Source organism: Ursus maritimus, unplaced genomic scaffold, assembly GCF_017311325.1.
Source record: "Ursus maritimus isolate PB19 unplaced genomic scaffold, ASM1731132v1 scaffold_13, whole genome shotgun sequence".
Classification (NCBI taxonomy): domain Eukaryota; kingdom Metazoa; phylum Chordata; class Mammalia; order Carnivora; family Ursidae; genus Ursus; species Ursus maritimus.
In genome coordinates, this window is record NW_024423675.1 from 47,800,040 (window position 1) to 47,813,569 (window position 13,530).

The window sequence follows — 13,530 nt, forward strand, 5'->3', positions numbered from 1 at the left end:
AACAATGTTATTGTTGGTCTTTTACTACACATAAACTGGTATTAATTGAGTATAAATCAAAAATAGATTCTGATAAGATATATATGGTAAGGCCTAGAGCAACCACAAGGAAAATAACACAAAACATATAGTAAAAAAATATTGAGTAAGGGGCAGGCGGGGCTAGGTAGGGAGGGATAGATGGGGGGTTTTTTGCTCTGGGTCACAGAAATCCCAAAAATGTGGAGGTGCGGGGGAAACCAGAGATAAGGGAACAAAACGGACCACCCTACCCTAGGTGTGTGGGGTGGGTGTCTTTTTTCTGATAATCACCAGTGACCAACAAAGAATAGCCAGACCCTAAAAAGGAAGTAAGCCATTGAAGGTATTATCATTAGTCCTTGCTCAATGTCATGTTAAAAGGATTTAAGTTCCCTGGTTAGTTTTCTATAAAAGACCAAGCCTAAAGGCCCTCAGAGGCAATGCAGTCGGGACCCCTCTCACTCGAGTGCATTTTGTTTATCTTCACTTAATAAACTTCCGTTGCTTTACTCACTCTCCTTTGTCTGTGAGATTCATTCTTCGACTCCATGAGACATGAACCCAGCTCTCCTGCATCATTATTTAAAGAATTAAAATGTCAAACTAGAAAATATTTACTATATACAAAAGAGAGCAATAAAAGAGGAACAGAAAAACAAAGAAGTATGAGATGCAAAAAACAAAAAGAAAAATGTCACACAAATCCAACTATATCAGTAACAACATAAAAGGTGAGTGGATTAAACAATCCAAACAAGGGGTGCCTCAGTGGCTCAGTCATTAAGTGTCTGCCTTCGGCTTAGGTCATGATCCCAGGACCTGGGATTGAGCCCCGTACCGGGCTCCCTGCTCAGTGGAAAGCCTGCTTCTCCCTCTCCCACTGCCCTTGCTTGTGTTTCCTGTGTCTCTCTCTGTCAAATAAATAAATAAAAAAAATCTTAAAAAAAAAAAAAAGTCCAAACAATAAGCAGAGATTGGCTGAAGAGGAAAATTGCCCGGAGCAGGCCCCAGAAGATGCAAAGTTACTAACAATAAGCTAGAGATAACCAGAAGCCCCACTGGGAGCAAGAGATAACCAGCAGTTTCCGCGTCTTTAGGCAGGCTTCCCGCCACAGGCTCCCTGGCTACTGTTCCCACCTAAAGCAGCCCTGGCTCCCCCAGTTTAAACCCACCTACCAACAGTCAGCAAGCCCTTGGAAACTGACTATCTGCAGTCCTCTTTAAAAGCCCTATAACCCTGTTGCTCCGGGCCCAGAATTTCAAGCAGGAGCTTATCTGGGTCCACCAGCCTAAAACAAATCCGAGTTCTCCTACTTCTCCGAGTATCACTTGTTCTCTCGTGGGTCTGATTTTTATTTTTCCGCAACAGGCAGACTGTATTAAAAACAAGATCAGGGCATCTGGGTGGCTTAGTTGGTTAAGTATCTGTCTTAAGGAACAGAGTATGAGGAATACAATTTTTAAGCAGGGAGTCAGCTTCTCCATCTCCTTCTACCCCTCTCCCTCTGCCCCTCTCCCTCTGCCCCTCTCCCTCTGCCCCTCTCCCTCGCTTGTGCTCTCTCTCTCTCTCTCTGTCTCTCAAATAAATAAAATCTTAAAAAAAAAAAAAAGATCTAACTCTGCATGAGACAGACGCACTTTAGATTAAAAGGTACACATAGGTTGAAAGGAAAAGAATGGAAAAAGAAATATGCAAGCAGCAGCCATGAGAGAGCTGGAGTTCTATACTAGTTTCAGACAAAATAGCCCTTAAAACAAAGAGGTTACTAGAGATAAAGAAGGACATTTTGTAATGATAAAAGGGTCAATTCATTAAGAATATTTAACAATTCTAAACACATTTGTACATAACAATCAAGTCTCAAAATACATGAAGCAAATACTGACAGAACTTAAGGGGAAAACTGGCAATTCAATAGTCATAGTTGGTGATATTAGTATCTCGCTTTCAATAATGGCTAGTACAACTAGACAAAGGCGCAACAAGGAGCTGGAAGACTTAACACTGTAAACCAACTAGACCTAACAGACATCATTAGAACAGTCTACTCAGCAACTGAAAAATACATATTCTTCTCAAGTACATATGAAACATTTTCCAGGATAGATCATATGCTAGGCCACAAAACAACCTTCAATGAATGTAAAATTATTAAAATCATTAAATACATTAAAATGTTTTCTGACCACAGTGGAATAAAATTCTAAATCAATAACAAAGAAATTTAGGAAATTCACAAATATGTGGAAATTAAACAACATATTCCTTAGTATCCAATGTGTCAAATAAGAAATCACAATGGAAATTAGAAAATACTTTAAGATGAAAATAAAGATACAACAAACCAAAATGCAACCAAATTAGTGTTTAGAAAGAAATGTATGGCTCTAAACACCTATATTAAAGAAGAAGAAAAATCTCAATTTAATATCTTAATCTTTCATCTTAAAGCATGAAAAGAACAACCTAAACTAATCAAACAGATGGAAGGAAATAATAAAAATTAGAGCAGACATTAATGGAATAGAGAATAGAAAAATGAGAGTGAAAATCAAAAACATTAAAACTTCATTCTTTGAAGAGATCAAACAACTTGATAAAAATTTAGCTAGACTGACCAAGAGCAAGAGAAGACTCAAATTGCTCAAATCAAATATGAAAGAAGAGCTTCACTTTTGTGCTTTCCAGAACACCATCAAGAAAGTGGAAAGACAATACCCAGAACAGAATTTATAAATCATATATCTAGAAGAGCTCTTACAACTCAATAATAAAAAGACAACTCAATATAGAAATGCACAAAATATCTAAATAAATCCAAGGAAGATGCAAAAATCCAAAGAGATCTCCAAAGAAGAGATATAAATGGTCAATCAGCACATGAAAAGAAGCTCAATATTATTAGCAAGTGGGGAAATGCAAATCAAAACACAATGAGATACCACTTAGTACCTACTAGGAGAGCTATAATCTAAAAGACAAACAGACACAAGTGTTGGTAAGGATGTGAAGACATTCAAATGCTTATACATTGCTGGTAGAAATGAAACATGATATAGTCATTGCGGAAAACAGGCTATTCCTCCAAAGGGTACAAAAAGAAGTACCAAGCAATCTACTCCTAAGTATTTGCCCAGCAAAATCATATATTACACAAAAACTTTACGATCACAGCATTATTCATAATAGCCAAAATGTGGAAACAACTTAAAAGTCCCTCAACTGATAGATGAATAAATAAAATATATCCGTACAATGGAATATTGTTTGGCATTAAAAAGGAATCAAGGACGGATACACTCCACAGTATAAATGAGCCTTTAAAATATTATGCTAAGAAGCCAATCACAAAAGACCACATACTGTATGATTCCAATTATATGAAATGAAATGTATAAAATTTATATGCAATGTCCAGAATGGGCAATTCTAAAGGGTTAAAAAATACTTTAGTGGTTGCCTAGGACTGAGGAGTAGAGGGAGGGGGCTGGGAGAAGATGTGTGGAAAGGTTGATGGGTATGGGGCTTGTTTCGAAGGTGACAAGTTATTTTCAAATTGATTGTGGTGATGGTAACACAACTGTGAATATATTAATAATTTAATTGTACCCTGTAAATGGATGAATGATATGGTGAGAATTATATATCAATAAAGGTGTTAAGAAGAAGATGAAGAAAGGAGAAAGTAGAGGAGTCTCAGTAGCTTACTGTGTTTAACACTTAAGAATGTATAGAAAATCTATGGACCCCCCCGAGGCACCTGGGTGGCTCAGTCTTTAAGTGTCTGCCTTAGGATCCGGGCCTGATCCCAGGGTCCTGCTGGCAGCCTGCTTCTGCCTCTTCCACTTCCCCTGCTTGTGTGCCCTCTCTCCCTGGCTGTCTCTCTCTCTGTCAAATAAATAAATAAATAATCTTAAAAGAAAGAAAAGAAAAGAAAATCTATGGACCCCCTAAATTATGAAAGTTTCTAAATAGGGCAGGTAATTCACATCAATCTTCTTGACAACTTGGCTCCCATGGATAGCTCAAAATAAGTCATGTTCAATTAAGGAACTTGTGGAGACAGGAAATACATTAAGTTTTTCTCAGATAATCCTACTAAGAAATTAATTGGCTGTCTCAGCAGACTCCTCCCATTGGGAAACCATTTCAACTTGACCCTGTAACATGATCAAAGATCCTGGCTATGCCCACAAAATACGTGAATTCACTGATGCATGGCCTTTGGTTTACATCACTGTGCATGACAAAATCTTGGACGTGGTAAGAGGTCATTTTTGTTGAGAAACGGCAATGAACACAACAGTCATAATCTCTGATTTGTTGATAAAAATCAAAGTTAAATGCCTTTCCTAATGAGAAGGGGGAAAAAATGCTCTGGTTATATAATAACGTGATTTCTATGAGTTTCCAATCATTAATGTTACTTATAAAAAAAATTAACTCAATTGTCCTTTATGTAGCTAGAAGTCTCTTAAACCTTAGTCATTTAGAGGGAAGTTTTTTGTATGTATCGCTAGTTTCAAATAGGATTCACAAAAATGTGAAATTGATCACTTTATTAAAATTAGAACACAGAATTGGAATGAGATTGGTTTTTATTGGAAGAAAATTGAACTTTGAAAAACTGTGGATAACAGAAATGTCAATGACCATATAATCTGTGTACAAATGTGACTTCAGAGAACATGCATTAGTGTGTTCTTAGTAAACTCCGCTGAATTCCCCATTTGAAATGCAACTCTTTCTTTCTTGGTGAGATACCTCGCAAATAACTCGCTCAGCAACCACCAAGGTACTTCCTAACACGTGAGCAGATGTTAGTTGTGTAGCATAATTGCTAAATTGACAAAATAAGCAAATACTTCCATCCTTTCTAATTAAATAGCATTTCCTTATCCTGAAAAATTCATTTTTCCTTTATGCCACCGTATATCTGGTTTTCATTCTGAATGTTTAGTAGAGCTACAAAACAAAAGGAATTTTCTGCCTTGGAAGGCTGGGCCAATGTTGGTCTGGTAAGTAGTCTGCTAGGTATTCCCCAAAGATAAATAGGATTATGATTTCTTGGGAGTTAGTAGCTCCTAAGAATCTCTTTTGAATTTCATATTTTGTGCTTGAAGGAATAACCACAATGTGATTCATTTTGCCCCCTCCTCCAGCATTTGAAAGGAAGGACGTTCATACAGGCAAATGACTAGGTTTAGTTTTGAAGTGAAAGAACGTACTCTATTTTTTAAAAATATTATGAAGTAGGCAAGAAAAAATAAACATTATCTTCAAACTCAGTATAAAGAAGGGTTTGAATAAATCTCTAAAATCATTTGATGTGGCATCAGCACTTCTCAAATGAGAAACAATGCAATCAGGCTGTTTTTACCCCCCAACATCCTTATTACTAAACTACTAAATCTCTGGCTGTTGAAGTTGACAATTCAATATTTTGTGTCTCATTAGCGCCACCTGCTGAGTGCTGCTCACACTTTGTGAATCTCAGGAATCAACTGCTTATAAACACAAAAAGAACAAAATCAAAATGACAAAAGAATGACAATAGAATTATTATATCTCCAGCGTTTTCTTTTTAGCTGTGCTATTTGAGTATAGGTACAATAACCAGAGCAGTGAATGTCAGGTCAGAAAAAGAATCAGCTTTAAATTTTATTTAGAGTAGCATGATACTTAATTTGATTAATAGAGGCTTTACCTTGGCAAAAGCAAATATTATTAAGCCAAAGCTGCCTAACCCATGTCATGAATTTATAATATAAATTATATAAAATAATGCATGTAAAAATATTTGCAAACCACAAAACATTAACAATGTAAAGCATTCTATACAATCTAACCCATAATGGAATGGCATTTTCAGTTTTAATTATTTTTCAAAAATTTTTAAAATGCCATAGTTGAATTTATGATCCAAGCTAGGCTACTACCTTAGGTTCAGTTGATTCAAGCATTTGGAAAAGCTGAAATATTTCATTTCACTGAAAGAGATTTCCTACATTTGATGGTTTGGAACTCCTTTCTTCTAGCTTGTCACTTCTAAAAACAAAAGTAAAGGGGTTAGTCTTATAGCCTAAACTCGTATTTATTTTTCAGTTCTGAAAATGCATTGAATCTCACACACTAAACATGCATGAGAAGGCTTCCTTATCGAAAATGGAGTTGGTAATTCAAACTTCTGATTTTGTTGCAACTACTGAGTCATGAAGCCCATGAAGAACTGACTGTAGTTAAGCACTGGATTCGTTGACTTCCGACTGTTCATGAGTTGTATGAAACAGAATGATTTCATGTAAGAAAAGTTCCTCTCACAAACTTTAGTTCTTTTACCATCTACCTGTGCATCATGTCTGAAGTAATAAAATAATAAAAAACAAAACAGCATAAAATAGTAATTAATAAAATAAAATTGAAATAATTCCATATATCTGATTAAATGCATTCATTACACTCATTTTTTTTCAGCTAAATACATAGTACAGGTAAAACACCAGGATTGAGGAATGAAACAATGCTAATGTTGTTTACTTTCTTATCCACAGTATCCATTTATCTAACAAGCAGCCAACTGAATTTGGAAGCATTTAAATATTTCTAAACATTCAAATATTTGTTATTTTTGCTTAAATTGTCAATTTTTACTTGAATGTTTCCTTTTCCCACGGAGGTTTTCATATTTAATAAATATAAACATAACCTAAATATTGAAGTCACTTACACTCTCCAAATGCAAATATATGAATGTTTAACATATACCTTCTTTTGGCTCAATTCCCTCCTACATTCACATCTTCCTGGCTGTCCCTCTGCATCCCCCAGTGGTTTCTCAGCATGAAGAGCCCAATTACGAAGTAGGAAAAGTTCCACTCAAAGCCGACACACGCCGTTACAAAGAGCTCTGGAGAGGTTAAAAGACTGATATGAATTTGGTCCACCGAATATAACCTGCAGGAATATTGCTGGAGAAGACAAGAATTTGAATGAGCCTAGGTTGGGAAAATAAATTACTTTGTCGCCTTGAAGGCAATCTCCATGGGTCAAGGCTAAGGTCTTTTTCTTTGGTGTTGTATGGAGAATCATCTCTACCGCTGTTTTTTCCAGATAACTAGGTGGTTTTGACATTTTTGTGGTCAGTAATCTGATATTTTTTCACAAATTGTCTTTCAGAAAATGGAAAGTGTTGTCATTAGTTGAGTGGGAATGTTTGATCATACTAACAAATGCCTTTCTCAAAATGTATCATAACTTTAAATCAAGGTCAGGGTATTAATAAGACTACTACCTTCCTTGTATTTATTTTCTGTCTCTGGTCTTGTATTTCTGTATGTATCAAGCTAATGTCAAGAGCAGGAGAAAATAACATCTTGGTTCAAGAAATGTAGTCTTGTAAATATTTATTCAGGAGGTACTGACCTGACAAAGATCATCAGTAAACATTTCAGTCAAAAAACCAAAAGTGCATTTGTGTCTACAAATATATTTAATTTCCATACCTGAAACTTTAATTCAAGGAGAAAAACAGACTAGCCCTGAAACTAAGGATGGTAGCATAAAACATAGTAATTATAAAGGTCGTTACAATTTACTGATTAGGGTTTATATGCCAAATATCCAGCTAGACAATCTACATTCATTATCTTATATATTATTCTTAGCAATAGTACGAATTTCATATTACTTATCCCCATTTTCCAGGGAAGAAAACTACATCTAGAGAGGTAAAATAATATACTCAAGGTCAGCCAACCAGACAGTGACAGAAAAGAGAACTGAAGGAAGTCTGCAGAATCTCTGTTCATTAAGACCCTCATTCTGGTGAAGAGCAGCATCTGCAAGGATTAAGAGGTAATTTTTCCTACTTCACTTAGAGTCATAGTCTGCTCACCATGCTCTGTGCTTATGGGACTATATGTCCGAATGGAATGGGTTTTTCTAATTTGTTCAAAGATGTCAAGTGGCTAGAATTAGCCCTGTGCATTGCCAAATGTTTTGAAAATTCAGAGAGAACATTTGCTGTTAGTTCAGTTGATCAGGGATGGAATCATAGATATAGGAAATTTAAATTTAGCCCCCCAAATGGGTAGGATTTATAGTGGGGAAAAAAACAGTATGGTGGAAAGATAAAATAGGGCATTTTTAGAAAACGCAAAGGATATGGAAAAGAAACAAGGCACATTTGAGGTATAGGAGATGGTCTGGAATGGCTGAAGCATAGCTTCTTCTAGAAGAATAGAACAGACTGAAAAAGGCCAACTTGTGGAATAATCAAATGCTAAATTAAGGTGCGTTTTCTATAGTCATTAAAATTTGGGAAGCAAAGATGATTTTAGAGGGAAACAACAAAACCGTACATAGAACAATCACTCTGGCATTGGGTGTAGAAGCGTTTGAGCCAGTAAAAGAAGACGGTCTCAAACTACTGATTCCAGACCTGAACTGCACTAGTAGACGTAGAGGAACAGGAGAGGAGAGATAATCAATCACTAGCAACGCATTATTGTTCTTTCTTCCTATGCACACTTTTTTTTTTTAAAGTTCTTAGTTCTAATATTTTTTCATGTAGGCATCAAGTTAAAACACTGAGCTCTTTTGGAATTTGACATGGGGTAATGGCTGTGAAAAATTATCCAAAGATCTTGAATTGTGATTTCACAGAAATGTTAAATCAAAGAAAGAACTTCAATACCCATTTCTCTCTGCAGTCCCTTAATCTCACACACACACACACAAAATAACGCTTACCCAAACGCATATACTTTTATCTACACAAAAATGTATCTTCAGCCTACAATTACTATAAGAAGCAGTAGATAGAATATTTGGCTCCAAGGGGGTGTGAAGAGTTTTAAAATCTTGTTTGGATGCAGAGAACTTCAAGTATTTCTATATTTACAGCCTTTTATAAAGGACTCGAGGATAAATTACTAGAACCATACATCCACTAACAGTCTTGAAACCCTAATACATTGTTGATGCTTTTGAGTTCTGACAAATCAGCAATCGATGGAAGGTCTCTATAGCATATCTGTGATACCATTCAATTCCAAATTGCTCTGTCTACTAACTCCAGGGAATTTACCCTAGGAGGATCTTGCTTTTTCACAAGATCTTTTTGTGTCATTTGATAACTGATGAGCAATTTTCCACTGGGTATTACTGAGATATTCTTTTATTTTCTTATCCATTTAAGTTTCTATTCATAATTCAGTGTTATGTATTTTTCACAGATCTGTTGGCACAAAATCATCTTTCAGCTTATTGTTACTGTAAATTTTAATTGCTGGTAGCCAAATAATCCCATAATTATTATCTTTGTCCTTAATATAGTTGCTTTTAATAAATCAACTTCTAACATCATGATTAATATTACTAGAAACCTGCTACCTCACCCAAAGTAAGAAGTCCCATATTAATTTTGCAGATAAAAAGTGCTATTAGAAACTTGCAGCCACACAAACTCATCTTAAACTATTTGTATCTCAATAACAAACAATAAAAAATGGGATTGGTTTCCATTCACTGGAGTGTCCAAGAATGCTTATGATGACAAGTTCATTAGATATTCACAGGATCTTTAAATATATCTTGAAAAGTTTATACCCCTAGCGTATAAAGTTGGAAAAATCTCTCCTTCTGAAACTATCAGAGAATATGCGATGATTTTACTTCATATGACTCATAAAACTCAAATAATTATAGTTAGTAACATATTAATAATGTCATCTCACATATGGTCTCATATTTTACTAGCTCCAGTACATTTCCATCCCAAGATCTATATTAACATTTTAAAGATAAATTAGCACATTCCAACACTTAATAAGTAGGAATTCATAGAAAAATATCCGTTAAATTTTCTTTATAAAAAGAAGCAAAGGTGGCTTATATATTAGGTGTTCAAAACAGAGAGAGGCATTAATCAGCTTTCAAAAGCTAAATTTGTCTCAAGCTCATTATTATTCAAAGCAATGAATTTTCCCTGGTAACATGTCACAAAGGGAATAAGGAATGGAAATTCTAATGATAGCCCAGCAATTTAGCACAGGGTTTTAATTCGGTAATCTGGAGTTTGTGCACATAAGACTGAATATATGCAATGAAGTTTGATTCTATAAGCATTTCATAAATCAAAGGAATGCTATGTATTTCAAAAATACAAAATATAATTCAACATATACTAAAATTAAGTAACAGAGTACACCACCTTACCAAACATCGAATCATTAATTTTTCCTATACTAAAGCTTATGACAGAAGTATTTACAATTTCTCAGGGTGTCCAACATTGAAAAATTACCAGTTGATGACTTATGGAACTTATGTTGATGAAAATTGGAGTGAAATAAGGGATAAGCACCAACAAAGAGTAGTACTAATCATGAGCTTTCTGAGTTTGACTTTACAGCAAATAATTTTACAAAAACCATTTGCTATCAGGTATGTACCTCCCTACAGATACCTGGTTTACAAAAAATAAAAAAATAAAACTTGGGATGCACAAATTTAAGTTTTTTTCAGAAAGATGAAAATAACCCTCCAACTAATAAATCTAAAGCATCCAGTTATAATGCCATAATATTCACTAACTCTTTCAGCATTGAAATAATTTGCAATCACGTGAAAACTTGAGCATGTTGAAAGGCTATGCTAATGCTCATATTTGTAGTCATCACTAAGTTATTACTGAGAATATTAATTATGGGCACATAGCCAATCCTGATGCAAAAGTTTTTCATTTGCTAATGGCAATTTGTGGTAACTTCAGATAAGAGCCCTCCAAAATCACGTTTATAAGATGCAGGTTATTTCATAATGAAGAATCTATTCATTGAGAAATTACCATAATATCCCTTCAGGTTTATCTAGGAATCACTCTTAGGAGAAACGCCTATGCCTAAAGATCTTTTGGGATATAATGACTATTTAAAAAGTGTCAGGTGGCCTAGAAGCTTTTGGGGAGTTAATGTAAATCTGACGGCCAAAAAATATTCCATCTTCTGGCATGACTGAGGGACAAACACTTAGGCTGCCTACAGTGCTATTTTTTTTAAATGTTGGGGGATGAGTTGTTCTAACTACTGCCTCCCCTTCTACCTTTTTTCCATATACTTCCTTCCTCTTTAAGGTCAGGTGCATCAGGCTGGAGATTATTCAGGAACACATGTTCAGTTTAAAAAGATAAAACATTTCCACATTCATTTGGGTGGCATAATATTGTAGTTAAGAACCACAGGAAAGGGTGGCATAGGAAACCATCCGAGCAGTTTATACTGTAGCCCTTGCTCTCAATACTCCCAATTCAGACGCTTGTGTCAGCTCTCAGAGAGCCCCTGAGCAATGGGTTTTCTGCTTTAAGAATACAACAACTTCCCATTTTTGTCTGTTTCGCACTCATGTTCCGCTAGCGTCTTAGGCTGGGTTCCATAGAAACAAATTCTGAGATGATGATGTGTATGCAGGAGGTTTATTGAAGAACGCTTTTAGGAATTGACCCCAGAAAGAAATGCGGAAGACAGGACTGAGCAGATGAAGAAACTCCTACAAAATGGTTGCACTTGAAGGTTCTATCATCCCAAAAGCTGGGATGCCCTTCACAGTTGTTCTGAAATGGAATGGGAACAGGCCTTTTAGCTCTGCATTGGCCAGTTTCTGGCCCTGTGTCACCTTCTGGAAAGGAATACAGGCTCAGGTGAGACATTTCCCTGCAGCAGAGGACGATGCTCTGTGAAGGACATAGTTGTACCACCAGCAGCCAATATTCCTAGCAGTGGGGGGCAGGGGGTGGTATGTGGGAAAAGCACCATAGCCTTTATCACACCAGGTAGGGAGATGTGACTCAGCCAGGCTAATCCCATCTAAATAAGTAGACCTTCTCAGCCTTGACCTTCTGAATCAAGCCAGTCCACGGATGGCTTTGGCTGGTGCCCTAAGAGCTGGTCCCGTCAGTTGCAGCCAAGTTAATTGGTCTGCTTTCATCCAAATGGTAAAGCGCAAAGAATTTCCAGGGACTCTAGCATGGTGGGTAGTTAGAGGCTTATGGATTCATCTTCAATACAACAAATGAACAGCTCCTCAAAAACAATCATATCAATGACAACGCAATAATGTTTTATGTTAATTTGGCACTTGCAGTGCAGGATATTATGTTAAATACATAATCTATCTCATTTGATCCTAATAGCAACCCTATGAGGTGTGTATTATTATTTTATTTACAGGTGGGAAATTGAAACCCAGGGGAAAAAGCGGAAATGTATCCAGTATGACACAATTGATCAGTCACAGAACTTGAAATGAAGCATTTCAGACTCCTGCATTCTAAGCAACTGTACTAAACTATCAACACAGCCTGACTTATTGCTGACCCTATGCTACTTGACACTTCAATAGAATTCTGTTGACTTCTTAATTTTAAGTGTAAAGTAAGATCTACTGTATTATAAATACTGCAAAGCTGAAATTATATTTACTCAGAGATCCCTTGATCTTTACTCTTCAGAACATTATTGAGAACGATGAAACTAGTTTTAAAGGCTTTTGTGTTATGGTAGAAATAGAATGATACAAATTGGATGGGGTTTTTTTTCTGTTTTCTGCTTTAAACAACTAGAAAACTGGACCAAAAAAAGTAGCAATCATTGTAAAAGTTGGGGCAGCCATTGGAAAACAAGCAGCATAGGACTGAAGTCACTGAGAAGAGAGAAATAAACCAGGCAAGCCCAGAATGCATGAGCTTATTCCCTAGAGGCAGCTCAGCACCGCACCCCACCTCCCCCTTCCAGTTCAGGAAAGGGAAACCCTAACATCACTCAGTGGCCTCACTGAATTGAGGAATCAAAAATCAGTGTTTGAAGAGACAAAGATGGCTAGAATTTGGAGGGCAGAGTACTATAGAGCCAGGAGCTAAACAGAGAACTCTAGAGATCAGAGGGGCATCCATGTGAGGCTTTGACTGAGTACTGATCTGCTCCTGCATAGAAGAAACTTCCCCAGGGGCGCCTGGGTGACACAGCGGTTAAGCGCCTGCCTTCGGCTCAGGGCGTGATCCTGGTGTTATGGGATCGAGCCCCACATCAGGCTCCTCCGCTATGAGCCTGCTTCTTCCTCTCCCACTCCCCCTGCTTGTGTTCCCTCTCGCTGGCTGTCTCTATCTCTGTCAAATAAATAAATAAAATCTTCAAAAAAAGAAGAAGAAGAAGAAGAAGAAGAAGAAGAAGAAGAAGAAGAAGAAGAAGAAGAAGAAGAAGAAGAAGAAGAAGAAGAAGAAGAAGAAGAAGAAGAAGAAGAAGAAGAAGAAGAAGAAGAAGAAGAAGAAGAAGAAGAAGAAGAAGAAGAAGAAGAAGAAGAAGAAGAAGAAGAAGAAGAAGAAGAAGAAGAAGAAGAAGAAGAAGAAGAAGAAGAAGAAGAAGAAGAAGAAGAAGAAGAAGAAGAAGAAGAAGAAGAAGAAGAAGAAGAAGAAGAAGAAGAAGAAGAAGAAGAAGAAGAAGAAGAAGAAGAAG